Below are 20,875 nucleotides of genomic sequence, written 5' to 3'. Positions count from 1 at the left end.
CAAAAACACTGAATGAATATTTTGTATCAGTCTTTACAGTAGAGGACACTAAGAATATCCCAACACTGGACAAACAGGGGTCTATGGGGGGGAGGAACTAAACACGATCAAAATCACTAAGGAAGTGGTACTCGGTAAAATAATGGGACTCAAGGCGGATAAATCACCTGGACCTGATGGCTTACATCCTAGGGTCTTGAGGGAAGTGGCGGTAGGGATTGTGGATGCATTGGTAATAATTTTCCAAAACTCCCTGGACTCAGCAAAGGTCCCGGCAGACTGGAAAACTGCTAATGTAACACCCTTATTTAAAAAGGGCAGTGGACAGAAGGCTGGAAACTATAGACCGGTTAGCCTAACATCTGTGGTAGGTAAAATTTTGGAGTCCATTATTAAGGAGACAGTAACAGGACATTTGGATAATCATAATTTAATAGGACAAAGACGGCATGGATTTATGAAGGGGAAGTCATGTTTGACAAATTTGCTGGAGTTCTTTGAGGAAGTAACATATAGGGTGGATAAAGGGGAACCAGTGGACGTAGTGTATTTAGACTTCCAAAAGGCATTTGACAAGGTGCCACACAAAAGATTATTGCTTAAGATAAAAAATCACGGGATTGGGGGTAATATTCTGGCATGGATAGAGGATTGGCTATCTAACAGAAGGCAGAGAGTTGGGATAAATGGTTCATTCTCGGACTGGCAATCAGTAACTAGTGGTGTTCCGCAGGGGTCAGTGCTGGGTCCCCAACTCTTTACAATCTATATTAACGATTTGGAGGAGGGGACCGAGTGTAACATATCAAAGTTTGCAGATGATACTAAGATGGGAGGGAAAGTAGTGGGTGAGGAGGACATAAAAAACCTGCAAGGGGACATAGACAGGCTAAGTAAGTGGGCAGAGATTTGGCAGATGGAATACAATACTGGAAAGTGTGAGGTTATGCACTTTGGCAGGAAAAATCGTAGAGCAAGTTATTATCTTAATGGCAAGAAACTGGAAGGTACTGAAGTACAAAGGGATCTGGGGGTCCTGGTGCACGAAACTCAAAAGGTTAGTATGCAGGTATGCAGGTGCAGCAAGTGATTAAGAAGGCCAATGGAATGTTGGCTTTCGTTGCTAGGGGGATAGAATATAAAAATAGGGAGGTATTGCTTCAGTTGTACAAGGTATTGGTGAGACCGCACCTGGAATACTGCATACAGTTTTGGTGTCCATACTTAAGAAAAGACATACTTGCTCTCGAGTCAGTACAAAGAAGGTTCACTCGGTTAATCCCGGGGATGAGGGGATGGACATATGAGGAGAGGTTGAGTAGATTGGGACTCTACTCATTGGAGTTCAGAAGAATGAGAGGCGATCTTATTGAAACATATAAGATTGTGAAGAGGTTGGATCGGGTGGATGCGGGGAGGATGTTCCCGATGATGGGTGAAACTAGAACTAGGGGGCATAGTCTTAGAATAAGGGGCTGCTCTTTCAAAACTGAGATGAGGAGGAACTACTTCACTCAGAGGGTGGTAGGTCCATGGAATATGCTGCCCCAAAAAGCTGTAGAAGCTAAATCATTACATAAATTTAAAACAGAAATAGACAGTTTCCTAGAAGTAAAGGGAATTAAGGGTTACGGGGAGCGGGCAGGAATTTGGACATGAGTCCAGGTTCGGATCGGACATGGCCCTGTGGGTAGCAGAGCGGGCCCAGGGGCCGTGTAGCCTGATCCTGCTGCTATTTCGTGTATCTAATTCTGTTAGATTCAGGAGATGGTTCTGTGATAGTAGATTGGCGGTTAGGATCAGATCAGCCATGATCTTATTGAATGGCGGAGCAGGCTCGAGGGGCCGATTGGCCTACTCCTGCTCCTATTTCTTATGTTCTTATGTTCTCTACTTTTGTGAGCACGTTCAGGATGGCTCTGAGGATGGGATCCTGTACCTGGGCCTGCTTTAGGTCCGGGACCAAAGCTAACCGCTGTGTGCGTCCCTTGTCCCGGATTGCGGCTATCGAACCTGTTCGGTAGGGGTCCCAAAACTTTCCTTCCCTGGCTCCCTGCTTGGCCAATTCATCTGCCTTTTGGTTGCCCTCCCGCATGGGTTCTGTCTTTGAATGGGCTTTAACTTTATGGATGTAGTCCTTCTCTTTCTCCCCTACGGCTGTCATGATTTTCTCCAGCAGAGGCTTGATTGCCAGGGGTCTCCCGTCAGCGGAGGTGTATCTGAGCAAATCGTGTACGGGGTAGGGAATTTCTCGGGGTGTGTAACCACGTACACTACCGCGGACAGTTCAGCCTGCTAGGCGTTCATGGTGCTGGGGAGTTTAATTGCCAGGGCAATGTCCGCCCCTGGGTCATAAACTCCACACCCTGTAAGTCGTTCCCCAGCAGATACTGTGCTCGAACCGTCTACATAGATTTCACGGCCTGTGGGGTGTATCCCGGCCCGAAAACCTATGTTGACTTCCCATACTCCTTCAATGGTACACCGGTGGGCCGTCCCTGGATAAATCATGTTGGCTGCGAGCTTCGGCTCGCAGAGACCTTTCACCCTTAGGTCCATCTGGGAGAGAAGCAGGGTCCAGCGAGCAATGCGGGCACTGCTCACTGCCCCATCTTTAATTCTCCCATCTAGGAGCATCTGGGTGGGCGTGTGATGGGTGAGGAGGGTGATGGGCGAGGTGCCTGTGAAGATCAATGATCTTTTCACAGCCCAGTGAGTGGCGAGGAGGTGCCTCTCACAGTTGGAGTAGTCCTTCTCCATATCTGAGTATCCTGGAGGAGTAAACCACCGGTCTCAGCTGACCATGTCGCTCCTGGAGCAGCACTGCAGACTGTCCCTGCTGGCTGCTACCTCCAGGAAAAACTAATTTCCTCCATCAATAGCCCCTAGAGTCGGCGCAGTCTGCAGATCTTGTTTGAGTTTTACAAATGCTGCCTCGCAACCCTCGTCCCAGACCCACTCCACTCCCTTTATAAGAGTCGGAGCAGAGGGGCTGCTGTGGCTGCGTGACCCTCAATAAAATCTCTGCAGTACCTGGTTAGCCCTAGAAAAGATCTCACTCCTGTTACTGTATTGGAGGCTGGTAACTCCTGCACTGCTTCCCTTCTGGCTTTATCAATGGCCCTTTCCCCTGCGCGCACAGCCAGCCCAAGGAATTTTACTTCCTGTTGGCCGATCTGTACTTTCTTAGGGTTTACTTTAAAGCCTTCTTGCCTGAGCAACTCCAGCAGTTCAGCCAGTAGTGGACCATGTTCCTCTCCTTCATCGGTGAATAAGAGCAGGTCATCCACATACTGAACTAACTGCCGAGGCCGGCTGAAGCCCTTTAAACAATCTGCCATACATTGGTGAAAAATGCTGGGGCTATTGTGGAAACCCTGAGGTAGGCAGTTCCAGGTGTATTGGTGGCCTTTAAAAGTGAAGGCGAACTTGTACTGGTCCTCTCTCCATAGAGGGATGGACCAAAACCCATTGGAAATATCCAGCACCATGAAGGTGGTCGCGGAGGCTGGGATACTTTTAATGAGGTCGACCGTGGGTGCACAGGCGGGATTGTTTCGATTGAGTACCCAATAGGCCACTGTGGCTCTCCAGGAGTTGTCCGGTTTTCTAACCGGCCACAGTGGAGAGTTTACATGGGTAGCTATCGGTTTCAATACCCCCTGTTTGACCAGAGAGGTCATGGCCGTTTCCATGTCTGCCTCCGCCTCCTTAGGGAAATTGTATTGCTTTTGTGGTCGGGTCATAGGGTCCCCGTTTACACTAACTTCGACCCTGTTCACCCTCCCACAATCATGTTTATGAGTGGCAAATGCACCGAGGTGTGCTCGCACAAATGCCTGGTACTCCAGTGGAGTGTTACTGACCATTAGTTCGAGGTCGTAACCCTCCTTTGGTTTTAAAGGTTTAGGGAGGGAATTCCAGAGCTTAGGACCGAGGCAGCTGAAGGCACAGCCACCAATGGTAGAACGATTAAAATCAGGGATGCACAAGAGGCCAGAATTGGAGGAGCACAGACATCTCAGAGGGTTGTAGGGCTGGAGATTAGAGAGATAGGGAGGGTTGTAGGGGCTGGAGGATGTTACAGAGTAAGGGAGGGTTGTGGAGCTGGAGGAGGTTACAGAGATAGGGAGGGTTGTGGCGGCTGGAGGAGGTTACAGAGACAGGGAGGGTTGTGGAGCTGGAGGAGGTTACAGAGATAGGGAGGGTTGTGGGTCTAGAGGAGATCACAGAGATAGGGAGGGTTGTGGGGTTGGAGGAGGTTACAGAGATAGGGAGGGTTGTGGGGCTGGAGGAGGTTACAGAGACAGGGAGGGTTGTGGGGGCTGGAGGAGGTTACAGGGACAGGGAGGGTTGTGGGACTGGAGGAGATCACAGAGATAGGGAGGGTTGTGGGGGCTGGAGGAGGTTACAGAGATAGGGAGGGTTGTGGGGCTGGAGGAGGTTACAGAGACAGGGAGGGTTGTGGGGCTGGAGGAGGTTACAGAGACAGGGAGGGTTGTGGGGCTGGAGGAGGTTACAGAGACAGGGAGGGTTGTGGAGCTGGAGGAGGTTACAGAGATAGGGAGGGTTGTGGGTCTAGAGGAGATCACAGAGATAGGGAGGGTTGTGGGGCTGGAGGAGGTTACAGAGATAGGGAGGGTTGTGGGGCTGGAGGAGGTTACAGAGACAGGGAGGGTTGTGGGGGCTGGAGGAGGTTACAGGGATAGGGAGGGTTGTGGGACTGGAGGAGATCACAGAGATAGGGAGGGTTGTGGGGGCTGGAGGAGGTTACAGAGATAGGGAGGGTTGTGGGGCTGGAGGAGGTTACAGAGACAGGGAGGGTTGTGGGGCTGGAGGAGGTTACAGAGACAGGGAGGGTTGTGGGGCTGGAGGAGGTTACAGAGATAGGGAGGGTTGTGAGGCTGGAGGAGGTTACAGAGACAGGGAGGGTTGTGGGGCTGGAGGAGGTTACAGAGACAGGGAGGGTTGTGGGGCTGGAGGAGGTTACAGAGACAGGGAGGGTTGTGGGGCTGGAGGAGGTTACAGAGACAGGGAGGGTTGTGGCGGCTGGAGGAGGTTACAGAGATAGGGAGGGTTGTGGCGGCTGGAGGAGGTTACAGAGATGGGGAGGGATGAGGCCATCACTTTACAGATGCTGACTGACTAAACTGAACCTGATCTCAACACCAATTACAGGAGGAAGTACTGAATTTAACCATTTCAACTGGGCTAATTAGAAAGACGCAGGATTCTCAGTAAAAGAAGCACACAAGCCAGCCAGCATCTGAAGTGAAAAGGCAGCTTTCGACATTACGGGCACACACCTGAACCATTACCTGCCTTTCGCTACACATTCTGACTGACCTGTTTATTCCCAGAATCTGACATTTTTATATATTTGTACTGTGATTACTCTGACCGGGTTTCATTTGCCCACTCACTGACCAATCTGCCAGTCCTAATGTAATGATAGTTGACAGCAGCTTCCTCCCCCCCGCCCCCCACCTCCCTCTCTCAAAATCACAGAGTGGGCTGGCACAAAACTGGCCAGTTACGTTAGGAAGAGTGTCAAAGGTGGGAGTGTGTAGAGGGTAAGGAAGAGTATCAATCGTGCGAGAGTCATGGGTAACTAACATGGACTATTTTTGCAAGCTGCAGTGAAACCATGTGGTGAGCTACGCAGGGAATTTTGTTTTTACAAGTTTTGCTGCTGCAGGCCCAACACAGCAAGCCCTGGTTTAATTACTGCTATTTATTACTGATGCAAGCAGTCTAACGATGCAACAAAATACTAACTGTAGGTTGCTTTGCTGTTCTTTGATCTCCGAGTCAGCAGCAGCCAACTCTTTGCCTTTCAGTTCCATACTCTCATAGAAACATAGAAGATAGGAGCAGGAGTAGGCCATTCGGCCCCTCGAGCCTATTCCGCCATTCAATGAGATCATGGCTGATCATCCAAACTCAGTACCCTGTCCCTGCCTTCTCCCCATTGTAAGGGGTGGTGTGTGGGTCAGCTTCATCTCTGACTTGTGAGCGGTTCGAATCGCTCCCACTCCCTTGGTTCTAGACCTGGGACTTATTTGGGGGTTGTGATGAAAAGTGCAGCAGGCAACTGAATTTTGGTGAAAGGAGTAAGATCTTTATTGAGAAAGAAAATATACAACACAATAATCTTAACACTCTAAATTGGGGGAAGACGAGGGAAAATAACAATAGGCAGAATACTTCACCCCTCCCAATCCCACTTCACTGGCTAAGTTGGGCTCCAGAGGACCAGGGATAATGCTTACCAAAACGACTTTTGACAGTTGTAGAGGTTCGCGATTTCGGGGTTCTCTAGATGTGTCGGTTGGGGCCTGCCATACCCCAGACGCAGTAGAGGACTTCACCTGCGTGGCTGGTCAGTCTTCGCGAGTCCGTGGATGCAGTGGGGTGCGTATTGGAGCTATCAGATGAGTACCCAATTTCTTTTGGTTAGAAGTAGGGTTTAGAGTCTTTTTCAGTAAAATCTTACCCAGGGGTAAGTCAGGAGAGATTGTAGAGTGGAAAAACTTGCGGATCTTCGGTTTTCTTCTGAGTTGGGTTTTGTTGGTCACGATGGCCCAATATTACCCAGTTGCTGGTAATATTTGGTTGTTTGTTTCGTGGGGCCCTGGTCTGCCGCGAGGTCTCCGACGGTGTTATTTCTTCGAGAGGGAGCTTCTTCTTGGACTTGAACTTGGTGATTTGATATGAACGAAGAAGCGAACTTTCCTCTGCTTGAACCGCTTGACCCGAACTGAACCCGCACTCCTTGAACCGAACTCCTTCGAACTGCACTGCACTGCTGTTGAACTTTGTCGAACTTCTGTTTGAGGCCTGCTAATCTGCGCACCAAATCAGCTCTGTCTCATTGTTAGTTTTGGCGGGCTCGTTAACATTGATGGGTTAAAAATTGTTTAATAGGTTTCGGGATGGTCCCATTGATCTTAATTGGTCTAAGATTGCGCGAAGTGGTTTCGGGGTGGACCCATCGATTCTTAAGTGGTTTTAAGTGATTGTTTAACCTCTTGTTTAATTGCAGTAACATTTGTCTTTTCCTGTGGGGCCCAAGGTTCTTTTGTTAGTTGGTGGCATGTTCTGCATGATGTATACTTTTGAATGGTTCTGTAATTTTGGACGGGAACTGCTCTTCCTTTGGTCTATTGTCATTATGTAGATAGCCCCCAGACAGCTTGGCTAATGCCACTACTCAAAACTGTCCATTTACAGAGGCCAATCCCAATTCCTTTTGTTGCAGCCTCCCTTTTCTTCCACAGGCTCGAATATGCTTGTAAAATAAAAACCAAAATCCTGGGGTCCTTAATTTTTAAAATGCCCCTTTAGGCCCAATATTCTTATACCATTCTGACATGGTTTATTAACAGTCCAAAAATCCCTTCTTTAGGGTAATCTTCTTGGTTTTTGGGGAATCTGTTGAATTTTGTGAATCTTGCACCATATCCCTTGATCCCTTTAGCCTTAAGCTCAAGCTGGCTGCTCTGCTGCTCCGAGACCTAGAGCCTGCCAGTGACATTGGCAAATTGGAATTTGTCCATTAAACTGTCAAAATGTTTAGATATGATAACTGAGCTTGGGTCAGAACGTGCCACTTATACCTGTGTTGTTGTAACAAGTCACGTTATGAATGTTTTCCCCTCTAGGTATAAGAGGCCACTTATGCCATTGTAGTGGCTGAGATGTTTGGCACAGTTAGATGAGAGTTTCTTGACTAGTATTTGCACTTCAGTTTGCCCTGGACAGCAAGTTGTGCCAGACTTGACCAGGTTGTCTGTTGACAGAAGGAAAATTGGCAAGTGCCCCTGTAGTGGCTGCTGGCAGGTTGACCACACAGAAGTATAGTTTGTGATGAATATAGCTAAACTGTCTAACTCTCCTGAATGTTGACAGCATGATAAGTTAGTGTAATGTGTGTGGTTAGAAAATTCGGTGGTAGTGGAGGTGGTGGTGTAATTCACCAGAGCTCTGTTTGTGCAGTATCGTAGAATAGTGGGTCAAATGGGTATAGGTGTGTTGTGGAAGAAACCACTCGGAGTCACGGGTAGGCTGTGATATGAGAGAAACTTTATTACAAGCATGCAGGGGAGAGCCTTCAGCGCACCAAAGTCTCTCTTCATTGTTCCTGATTCAAGGTTTCGTGGAGAAACTTTATTACAATTACTGCCACTGTTAAATGCTGGCACTACACTTTGGTCTGATTTTGGTCAAGCTTCCCATCATATCTTGCAGTTAGTTACAGTTTAATAGCATAGCTTCTAACACAACTATAATACATTTAAAAGTTATCCAAACCTACAGGTTACCCTATCAGTCCCTCCTGTTGGCCCCTGGTCAGACCTCGTCTGATCCAGGTAGGACATACCTAAATCCCTGAATTCTCTACTTGCTGGATTGTCCAGGGATCGAACTGGATTCCCTCAAGTGTCAAATCCATCAATTACATGGTCCTCTTACAGCCTCACCGCTGTCCTAGTGACATTGGCTGTGCTTGGTATCCAGTCTGCCAGATGTATATCGCATACGCGTCCCACTTTTCCCCAGTCTCTGAGAGTGGCACCTTGGCTACTGACACTGGGGCGTATCCCCTTTGACATCTTCACCACTTGCACCGCTTAGGATATCCATTTTTGATAGCAACAGATGAATATACTGATGATAAGGATGAGCATGGAGGCGATGGCGGCTGCCATTCTACCTATGTCCCACCAGTTAGGCTGTCTTTGGCTCTCTCCTACTGGGCCTATGGCTGAAGCCCCCTGGCTTTTAGCTTCCAGCCTTCTAGCCGTTCTTCTGGTCAAGTCCACCTCCACTCTTCCCCTAGCGATGGTCTGTTTACTCCGTGCAACGTATTCCATTGTGGTTTTCAAGGCCTGTTCCACCGCCACCCTAGCGGCCCTCCCTGGTGTATCATCCACACTCAACTTGTCATCCCACCATGGGCTGAAGACCAGGCCGGCGAGGGTTCTGCCTGGTAGATGGAAATCTCTCAAGGTGAGAGAGTCTGAAACTTGAAGGCAAAACATATGAGTATTTGCACATACCAATAAGTCAGAGATGCCTGAATCACCCTAAAGGCACCTTCCAGAGGCTCTACCATCACCACCACTGTTGAGCCCTCATCTATCAGTTTCAGGGTGCTACAGGTACACACTATGTAGTGCTCCGACTCAGTACAACACTCATCCGTGGTCATCAGGAGGGTGCCATTCTTGCCAGGTGCTATGTATCCGCGAGTACCCACCCAGTACACCGATTCACCTCTGACCACTCCCAGAGACTCTACTTTACATCCCCCTGATATGTCCCATTCTTGTGCCCCTGTGACATCATTAGAAATCTAAATGCATCCATAGCCCCCCCCCCCCCACCTGCTGGTCAGGTTACCAAGAGCTCCTGTCTATCTTCCTCCCAGTTAATCAGATTGAGACTGCCAACTTCCTTCTGTGCATGCCGGGGCACCGTCCCAAACCTGATGTCTTCAATGTCTGATTCAACACTGTCAATCAAGTCCCGAGCAAGCATATCACATGCTCGCCCCTTGGACTGTAAATCACTCGCCTTTATTATGGCTTTCCCTAGGACCTCTACACCTCTCTGTAACCTGGTTCCCTGCACTTCTACTGCCGTAAGCGCATACTCCATTCCCTGAGCTGTGAACCGCAGGCCCATGGCGCTTTCCGCGCCACCCAGGAGGCATAGCTTGAAGGGATAATTACAGTCCTAGCCCTTTTGGGCTATCCCAGATCAGGCGTATTCCCCAGACGTTCACCCTCAACTTAAGTTAGAAGTAGCCGAATTCCATAAGACGCTTAAATGGGTCTAAAGGTTCAGGCTATCTCTCCCTAAAGGAAAGGAATGACTAAAGATGTTACCGTCCTCTGGATAGTACTTTTAATAAGTTGAACTAGACTGTAACCTTCCGGATATTATGAGGGTCCAGAATATCCCCCAGAATTCTGCAACTCGTTACAAAAGAGTGTACAGAATTTGTGGGTTCACGAGTCTATACAGAATTACTCTTTGAGACAATTCTAGAAATATATAGTTTTATTTATTCAGTTAACATCTGTTGAATCAATTGCAACATTAACAATTCAAAGTACAATTAGCTTACATTTCTTATTTCTCAGAGATCATTATTCTCAAATCTTTACTTCGTTATATTTCTTATTTCTAAATCCAGAACCTCCACCAAAAATCAATACTTTAACTTCCCGAGACTCATAGTTAAAAACTTAGAGATGCCTCTGGAAGGTTGAGAAACGCCCTGCCCGTTCAGCATGTTCTGACGTTCTGATAAAAAAGGTCTTATTTTTATACCCTTTTGGCTTTGGTTTCTTCTTTGATGTTCTCTGCTGATGTCAGCTAATTGTCTTTATTGATCCCTCTGTTTGAATGCTTTCTATGTTACTATCAATTCAACTATTACATGCATAATTATTTCTCTACTTTTAGGTGTTCCAAAAACCATCATAAAAACAATGACAGCTATGGTTTCTGTTTGATGTCATTCTTACCGAAGATTCTTCATTCAATTCTTAATTTTGGCTTAACTGCTTTTTTGCAGACATTGTGGGGGCGATTTTCCTGGAGCCATCAGGCGGGCTTTCAGGCAGATCCAGCAACAACAGCAGCAGCAGGAGCAACAGGCTGCGGCTCACCCAACTGAGGCAGCACAGGCCAGAAGGGGCCAGCGCATGGAAGGCCATCGACGCAGGAGATACCCCCCAAACAGGGTCTACAGACACAGGGTCAGCTACCTCAACATGACTGAGCAGCAGTGCCAAAGGCGGCTCCAACTTTCGCAAGAGGTAGTGACTGACATCTGCGCAATGCTGCAGCAAGACCTGGAGCCCAGATTGACACTCCTTACCAGTGGCCATCAAAGTCACCACCGCACTCAACTTTTTTGCCTTAGGCTCCTTCCAGGGATCAGCAGCAGACATCAGTGGCATCTCCCAGGCGGCCGCACACACTTGCATCATGCAGGTAACCGATGCCCTCGCTCACAATCACATCCATTTCACCAGGGATCGCGCAAGTGTGAGGGTGCGAGCGCTTGGATTAGCTCATCTGGCAGACTTTCCAAGGGTGCAGGGTGTCATTGACTGCACACATGTGGCCCTTAGGGCACCCCATCGTAATCCAGGAGTTTGTGTCAACCGCAAGGGCTTCCACTCCCTTAACATTCAGCTGGTGTGTGACCACAAGGAGGAGATTTTGCATGTTTGTGCCAAGTACCCTGGCAGCTGCCCTGACTCCCTCATACTGCGCCAGTCTACTGTGCCTCCGTTATTCAGGCTGCCAGATGAACTTCAGGGATGAGTACTTGGAGACAAGGGCTATCCCGAGGACATGGCTAATGATGCCGCTGAGGAGGCCAAACAACGAAGCTGAGTGATATACCTATCAATTCATCCAATGAAAAGCGACGAGTTAAGAAAGTAACTATAGGTTTTTATTGGCTAAATAACAGAGCCCACCCTCGTGGGTGATTGGATCCAACAAGGAGGAATACCAGCCAGTCGACCACCGTTATACCTGGGCAGGTAGGTGGAGCCATGGGCGGAGTCAGCAGTGGTCAGCCCAGGTATAACAGCGTGACAAGAGGCGACCTCGTATAGTGATACAACAGTGTGAACAGTGATAACCATAGAGTAACGATGTAACAGTGATAACTATAGTGTAACAATAGTGAACGATAAAAGTGGTTTACCACATTCACCCCTTGTTTAGATTTGAGTCCGGCGGGGTGATGTGTACTACCAGTTCTGGTATGTCAGTCTGTCCGGAGGCCTCGTAAGCCTTTCCGATCGTCGCAGCGGCGGTGTTGCATTCTCCGGTGGTGATGCTGGTGTCTGCGTGGTCGGCGAGGGCTCGTGGGGTTCCGGCATGCCGTCTACCTGAGCTGGAATCGGGGGGGGGGGGGGGGGGGGGGGCGGTGTGGGTGAAGGTGGTGCGGGCGGGGAGCACTACAACTCCAGCCACACTTCCACCAGATGCATTATCGAGCAAACCATCGGATTGCTGAAGATGCGCTTCAGATGCCTGGATAGATCAGGAGCCCTACTGTACTCAGCAGCCAGGGTCTCCAAAATCGTCGTGGCTTGCAGATTATGGATGGAAAGAGAGAACGGAAGACAAAGAAAGAGAGGAAAAAAAGAGAACGGAAGACAGAAAGAAAGATAGAAAGAGAAGAAATAGAACCGGAGGAGGAGGAGACAGAAGAAAGAGAAAAAAAGAGAACAGGTTCGTCTTGAATCGTTTAAGACATAAAAAATGTCACAGAAATGTGATTTATTGTTGTTATTTTACAATTTACAAATATACACACAATTTGTGTCACTGAATTATAAACAAAAAGCAGGAAAAGCTATGACTTAACAGAAATAAACATTGGTTTTGCTGTCCAGGAAGAAAGACAAGTCAGACTGACTTGGAAATGTTCACTCATATGTTGACGTAAAGATTTATAATTTACCAATTTCGCTTCTGATGTTTTTCTCTCAAACATTCTCCACAATTTTCTGTGTCTTTCTCAATAAACAAAGAGTGGTTTCTTCTAAAGTAACTTCCTGCAATTTTTATACATCATTACATAACACTTGTTTCTATTAACACTCAATTAACCTGTGGAGCCTAAACTCATTGGAGTTTAGAAGAATGAGAGGGGATCAACATCAGTAGAGATACAGTCAGTAACAGGGCGCTGGGGGAGAGGGGTTACTGAGTGACAGTGTGAGGGAGCTGGATTAACATCAGTAGAGATAGTCAGTAACACAGGGCGCTGGGGGAGAGGGGTTACTGAGTGACAGTGTGAGGGAGCTGGATTAACATCAGTAGAGATAGTCAGTAACACAGGGCGCTGGGGGAGAGGGGTTACTGAGTGACAGTGTGAGGGATGTTACTTGCATCCTCTAATTCCTCAGACTCAGTTTTTATAGGACCAATGCTCACTCTGTTGACTCTTTTCTTTTTGAAATATTTATAGAAACTCTATGTTTCTATATATCGAGCTAGCTTTCTCTCATACTCTAATTTTTCTCTCCTTATTAATCTTTCAGCCATTCTTTGCAGTTTTATATATTCTGTTCCATCTTCTGACCTGCCACCCATCTTTGCGCAATTATATGCTTTTTCTTTAAGTTTGATACTATCTTTAACTTTTTTAGTTAACCACGGATGGTGGGTCCTCCCGTTGGAATTCTTCTTTCTCGTTGGAATGTATATATTCTGTGTATTCTGAAATATCCCCTTAAATGTCTGCCACTGCATCTCTATTGACCTATCCCTTAATGTAATATAACAGAATATAAATGGAAAGTGTTTAAGACCAAGCTAACAAATGTGGAAAACAAATATGAACTCAAGTCAAAAAGAAGAAAATGTGGTCAGAAAAAGCCAAGGTGGCTGACTGGCTCATGGAAAAAAGGATTGTAGACAACTGTGTAAGTAATGGGAAAAGCTTTTTCACTTGTGAAGAGTGGGAGAACTATCAAAGTCTGTATTGGTCCGTTGAAGGGTGTTCAATGACAGGTTACAAAGGACTCATTGGGTATGGCGGAAATATTAAATGAGTACTTTGCATCGGTCTTCACCCTTGAAGATGATGCTCAACTATTAGAATTTAACAATTTTACTAACAAAACCAGTAGTAACATAGATGAACAGATTGTTTTAGAAAGAATTAAGAACTTGAAAGTAGATGGAGCAGCCAGGCCGGATGATATCCACTCGAGAGTCCTCAGGGAGATGGGGCATGTGCTGTGCCAGCCCCTTGCCTGTATTTCTAATAGCTCACTGCACACTGGAATGGTTCCAATAGACTGGAAGGAGTCTAATGTAGTCTCCATCTTTAAAAAAGTTGACAAGACAGACCCGGGTAACTATAGGCCCATTAGTTTAACATCAGTAATAGGGAAGATGCTTGAAGGAATCATTGGGGATGCAATATATGAATACTTGGATAGAGGGTAATAGTAGGGACACCCAACATTGCTTCATAAAAAGGTGGTCATGTCTTAGAAATCTAATTGTATTTTGTGAAGAAGTTATAAAGTTGTTGATGAGGGAAATCCAGTGGACATTGTCTACTTAGATTACCAAAAAGCTTTTGATAAGGTACCGCATAAGAGGCTTCTCTATAAGATCAAAGCCTCTGGTATTAGTGGTAATATATTGAGCTGGATTCAGAACGGGCTGGCAGGACGTCGGCAAAAAGTAGTTCTAGATGGATTTGGATCTGTTTGGGGACCGGTCACCAGTGCTGTCCCGCAGGGATCAGTGTTGGGACCGTTCCTCTTTACTACTTTTATTAATGATCTGGATGTAGGTGTTTTGGGCACAATCTGCAAATTTGCAGATGATACCAAGATCTGTGCGAGTGTTAGAACTGTAGATGATGCTCGTCTGCTTCAGGCAGATCTTAATGTGCTGGGTGATTGGGCTCAAGACTGGAAAATGATGTATAACTTAGATACGCGCAGCGTTATGCATGTGGGCAGGGCAAATGCTCAACATTCATACACCCTTCAGGGAAAGGCATTAAAAGTTGGTGGAGATAGAAAGAGATTTGGGCATTCTAGTGCATACATCCTTAAAGATCATGAGCAATGCTGTGTAGCGATAGCTAGAGCAAATAGGGTGTTGGGGGGTATCCATAGGAAAATGGAGTACAAGACGAGGCATACTGTTTTGTCCTTGTACTTTAGTCAGGCCACACTTGGAATACTGTGTCCAGTTTCAGTCTCCTCACATGGTGGGTGATATTGAGGCTTTGGAAAGGGTGCAGAGGAGGAGGCACTAGACTAATTCCCAGTCTAAAGCATCTTAGTTATCAAGATAGGCTAAAAGAGTTGGGACTTTCTACCTGAGAGAAGTGTAGACTTAGGGGATTGAGGTTTATAAGATAATGAAGGGAATAGATTGTGTTCCAGCAGGCCGTTTATTTCAAGTGAACAGGTTAGACAGGACCAGGGCTCACTAATTGAAGTTGTATAAGGCTAGATCTAGGTTCGATGTCAGGAGGTGGTTCGTTTCCCAGAGAATAGTGGGCCTCGGACAGGCTGCCGACTTGTGTGGTGGACACGGACTCGCTGAGACCCTCTGTTTCTGTGTGTCTCTCTCTCTCTCCCCCCCCTTGTCTCTCCCATTGTTTCTCTCCCTCTGTTTCTCTGTCTCTCGTCCTGCCTCTCTCCATTATTCCCGCTGATTCTTTCTGCCTCTCTGTTTCTTTCTCTCTGCCAGTCTCCCCTGCTGTTTCTGCCTCATTTGTAAAAACACAAACACTGGCGATCCCCATGCCTATCCCTCTCCCTGCCCCCCAGTACCTGCTCAGCCCAGGATTGGTGCTGTGTACACATTAAATGTTACAGTGCATCTCCCACTTCTGGCATTTAACAGTCACCTCCATCTCTCACCCTCCTCTCTCTCCCCCCCCCCCACCCCCCTTTCTCTCTCTCTATCTTTCCCCCCCCCCCCCTTTCTCTCTCTCTCTCTTTCCCCCCCCCCCCCCCTCTCTAATTATAACAAGCACAGGTTCATGTTGAGGACTTTAATTTCCTGGGACCTACTCCTTCCCCATTCTCGCTCCCTCGCCCTCTTTCCCGCTGTAACCACCCCCACCCCCGGGGTGTGTATTCCAAGCCTGGGGACATCCCCTCACTCCCCAGAAAGTGCAAAACTCTCTTTAAACCGGGATTAAGCTGCTGATTCCTTTGGGACACTTATTAAAATCACCGTCCCGGGATTTATTTTTGAATCTTGAGATTGTGGAAGGGTGTGACAGAGGCAGGGGCTTTTCTGCAGACGCTGGGAGTGGGGCAGTGACTACACACTGGAGACCCCCCAAAGTCTGTCTCTCCCTGTGTGTTTAACCCCAGTCAACTCTGTCTCTCCCTCTGACTCTCTCCCCCTGTTTCTGTCTCTATCTCTCTCCCCTTTTTATTTCTCCCAGTACTGGTGCCAGTGTCCCAAGAAGCAAAACCCATTTCTCCCACATCAGTCTTTGAGCCACGCATTTAACTCTAATTTTATTTATCCTAGCCAAATTCGCTCGTGGCTCAGGTAATAATCCAGAGATTATTACCCTTGAGGTTCTGTTTTTTAATTTGACCCCTAGCTGCTCATACTCCTTTAACAGAACCTTCTTCCTTGTCCTATCTACGTCGTTGGTACCAACATGGACCACGACAACTGGATCCTCCCCCTCCCACTCCAAGTTTCTCTCCAGCCCAGAAGAGATGTCCTTAACCCTGGCACCGGGCAGGCAACACAGCCTTCGGGACTCCCGCTCTCGACTGCAGAGAACCCTATCTATCCCCCTAATGATACTATCCCCTACCACTACAACATTTCTATTTACTCCCCCCTCTTGAATGGCCCCCCGTTCCACGGTGCTGTGGCCAGGTTGCTCATCCTCCCTGCAGTCCCCGCTCCTGCCCCCACAGGGAGTAAGAGCCTCGAACCTGTTTGACAAGAGCAAGGGCTGCGGCTCCTCCAACACTACCTCCTGGATCCCCGTACCTGCCTCACTCATAGTCACACCGTCCTGTCCCTGACCACGAACTACATCTGTATTAATTAATTTCATAAGTGTGACTACCTCCTGAAACAGAGTCCAGGTACTTCTCTCCCTCCCTGATGTGTCACAGTGTCTGAAGCTCAGTCTCAAGCACATCAACACGGAGCCAGAGTTCCTCTAGCATCAAACACTTACTGCAAACGTAATCACCGTGAGCATCAATGGTGTCCATCAGCTCCCACATTTCGCAGCAGTAACACATCACCTGCTCACCCATTCTATATAATTAATTAAATTTCTTATTAGTTATGAAGACCCTCTGCCCTGATATAGATGATGAATAACACACCACTATTTAATAGGACTTACCAACTTATAAAGGTATAAAAGAGAAAAGGACCTACCAAGCAGCTGATCACCTACCTCCCTTTTGAATGCTGTCTGTGGGGCCTGTTAGGTTGATTCGTCTCGCTGCTCCGCTTCCGCAGTGCTGGCTAAGCCTGAGAGTGGGAACAAAAACAGGGCAAAAACACCCCCTCACCTCCCACTTGCCCGAACTCTCTCACTTACCAAACTCTCGCTTGCACTCAACGCCGACCGCACTCGCGCTGCCGCACTCGACCTGCCCCTTTTTAAACCCGGATTCTCTATTGAAACATAAGATTGTGAAGGGGCTTGATCGGGTGGATGCGGTGAGGATGTTCCCAATGATGGGTGAAACTAGAACTAGGGGGCATAATCTTAGAATAAAGGGCTGCTCTTTCAAAACTGAGATGAGGAGAAACTTCTGCACTCAGAGGGTGGTAGGTCTGTGGAATTTGCTGCCCCAGAGAGCTGTGGAAGCTACATCATTAAATAAATTTAAAACAGAAATAGACAGTTTCCTAGAAATAAAGGGAATTAGGGGTTACGGGGAGCGGGCAGGAAATCGGACAGGAGTCTAGGTTCGGATCGGTCATGGCCCTGTGGGTGGCGGAGCGGGCCCAGGGGCCGTGTAGCCTGGTACTGCTCCTACTACTTGTGTTCTAATTCTGTGTTAGATTTCAGGAGATGGTTCTATTCACAGGGATTAGTGGAGACCTTGGGAACAGGCTGCCAGCTAGGAGTCCTTCAAGAGTAAATTGGCCCTGTTCCTGGCTGGGGTGGAGATCACCTTTTACAGAAGGTTAGTACTGCAAGAAATACAGGGACAGAGTGATCTCCTGGACAAGTTTCGATCGCCTAGATGGGTCGGAGAGGAATTTCCCAGATTTTTTCTCCCAAATTGGCCATTGGGTTTTTTATCTGGTTTTTCGCCTCTCCCGGGAGATCACATGGGTTCGGGTAGGATGGAGTGAAAGTAGATTTGAGGTTAGGATCAGATCGGCTATGATCTTATTGAATGGCGGAGCAGGCTCGAGGGGCCGATTGGCCTACTCCTGCTCCTATTTCTTATGTTCTCTCAATCTTCTCTGCTCTAAGGAGAACTTCTCCAGTCTATCCATGTAACTGAAGTCCCTCTTAAACAGTGAACTGCTAATAAGCAGTGGAACCTTGAGAATGGCTAGAATCAAGTTAAGGAAGAACAGACACCACACAACTGATATGGTCCAAGTACAATAAGTAAACTATGGCAACTGGTCATAAGTGGATTAAAACAGTCTGAAGAGGATTAGGTGAAACTGCTGTCGTTGGACAAGAGAAGCCAATGGCATAGCAGAAGATGACTATCCAGAAGAACTACTCAGTGTGGACATAAATAGCTGTAAGCATAAGTTTGTTTTGCAATGTAAGCAAATACAGGCAAGGTATACTGCAGATGCTGAAAATACTTAGATCAGGCACCAGCTGTGGAGAGAGGAACAGAGTTAAGAATTAACAGTTCAGGTTGATGACCTTTCTTCAGAACTGGAAAATGTTGAGATGTAACAGTTTTTAAGCAAGTAGAGGGGCAGGGAAAAGGGTGGGGTGGGTGGAGAACAAAAGGGAAGGTCTGTGGTAGGGTGGAAGGCAGAAGTGACTAAATGACAATGGGATGATTTTTTAAAATATTCGTTTATGGGATCTGGGCGTCGCTGGCAAGGCCAGCATTTATTACCCATCCCTAATTGCCGTTGAGAAGGTGGTGGTGAGCCGCCTTCTTGTACCACTGCAGTCTGTGTGGTGATGGTACTCCCACAGTGCTGTTAGGTAGGGAGTTCCAGGATTTTGACCCAGCGACGATGAAGGATTGGTGATATACTTCTAAGTCAGGACGGTGTGTGACTTGGAGGGGAACTTGGAAGTGGTGGTGTTCCCATACACCTGCTGCCCTTCTAGGTGGAAGAGGTCACGGGTTTGGGAGATGCTGCCGAAGAAGCCTTGGCGAGTTTCTGCAGTGCATCTTGTAGATGGTACACACTGCAGCCACGGTACACCGGTAGTGGAGGGAGTGAATGTTTAAGGTGGTGGATGGGGTCAATCAAGCGGGCTGCTTTGTCCTGGATGGTGTCAAGCTTCTTGAGTGTTGTTGGAGCTGTACTCATCCACGCAAGTGGAGAGTATTCCATCACACTCCTTACGTGTGCCTTGTAGATGGTAGAAAGGCTTGGGGAAGTCAGGTGAGACACTCGCCACAGAATACCTAGCCTCTGACCTGTTCTTGTTGCCACAGTATGTGTGTGACTGGTCCAGTTAAGTTTCTGGTTAAGGGTGACCCCCAGGATGTGGATGGTGGGGGATTCGGCGCCGGTAATGCCATTGAATGTCAAGGGGAGGTGGTTAGACTCTTGCTTGTTGGAGATAGTCATTGCCTGGCACTTCTGTGGCGCGAATGTTACCTGCCACTTATCAGCCCAAGCCTAAACATCGTCCAGGTCTTGTTGCATGCTGGCATGGACTGCTTCATTATCTGTGGAGTTATGAATGGCGCTGAACACTGTGCAGTCATCAGCGAACATCCACATTTCGGACCTTATGTTGGAGGGAAAGTTATTGCTGAAGATGGTTGGGCCTAGGACACTGCCCTGAGGAACTCCTGCAGCGATGTCCTGGGGCTATGATGATTGACCTTCAACCACCACAACCATCTTCCTTTGTGCTAGGTATGACTCCAGCCAGTGGAGTGTTTTCCCCAATTCCCATTGACTTGTTTTACTAGGGCTCCTTGATGGCAGACTCGGTCAAATGCTGCCTTGATGTCAAGGGCAGTTACTCTCACCTCACCTCTGGAATTCAGCTCCTTTGTCCATGCTTGGACCAAGGGTGTAATGAGGTCTGGAGCCGAGTGGTCTTGGCAGAACCCAAACTGGGTATCAGTGAACAGGTTATTGGTAAGTGCCGCTTGATAGCACTGTTGATGACACCTTCCATCACTTTGCTGATGATTTGAGAGTAGACTGATGGGGCGGTAATTGGCCGGGTTGGATTTGTCCTGCTTTTTGTGGACAGGACATACCTGGGCCGCTTTCCACATTGTCGGATAGATGCCAGTGTTATAGCTGTACTGGAACAGCTTGGCTAGAGGCGTGGCTAGTTCTGGAGCACAAGTCTTCAGCACGATAGGTGGGATGTTGTCAGGGCCCATCGCCTTTGCTGTATCCAGTGCGCGGAGCCGTTTCTTGATATCACGTGGAGTGAATCAAATTGGCTGAAGACTGGCTTCTGTGGGGACCGTGGGAGTAGGCCGATATCGATCATCCACTTGGCCCTTCTGGCTGATGGGGCAAGGGGAAAAGGGGATGGTAATGGGTATTGACAAACTGGAAATGGCAACAACAGAATCATTATCAGCTTCTGTTTGAAAAATGGGAGCAGGGGTGATGATCTGAAATTGTTGAACTCTATTTTGAGTCCAGAAGGTTATAAAGTGCCTCACTGAATGAGGTGCTGTCCCTCATCATTTAATCACTCCTGCCTTCCACCGTATCACAAACCTTTTCTTTTCTTTCCTCTCCCCACCTCTGTACTTACATAAAATCTGTTACATCTCCAACATCTGCCAGCTCTGATGAAAGGTCAGCGACCTGAAACATTAACTCCTCTTTCACAAACCTGCTGTGTAATTCCAGCATTTTCTGTTTTTAATTAACTAGCAACTAATCATGCCCATTGAAGAAGTCAGTAACTCCCTCTGTTCGAGTTCGAGCTAATGGGGATTAATTGATACTAGCCAGCTTGAAAGTTTCCAATTGAATATCTGGGCCGCATCAAGTGTCTTATGGATCGGCTACCATTTGAACAAAAGAAATTATCTCTGGTGTGTGGGCCAGCGTGGTTGCCCTCTACAATTAAGGCATATACATTTCTTTATCAAAATCACCGCTGACAAGGGCCCACATTAAACATTGGCGTGGAACAAGTCTGGCAGGCGAA

The sequence above is a fragment of the Somniosus microcephalus genome, chromosome 2 (genome assembly GCF_052327205.1).
Source record: "Somniosus microcephalus isolate GS21.2 chromosome 2, FLI_Smic_1.0, whole genome shotgun sequence".
Lineage (NCBI taxonomy): Eukaryota > Metazoa > Chordata > Chondrichthyes > Squaliformes > Somniosidae > Somniosus > Somniosus microcephalus.
This window is presented reverse-complemented; position numbering follows the sequence as displayed.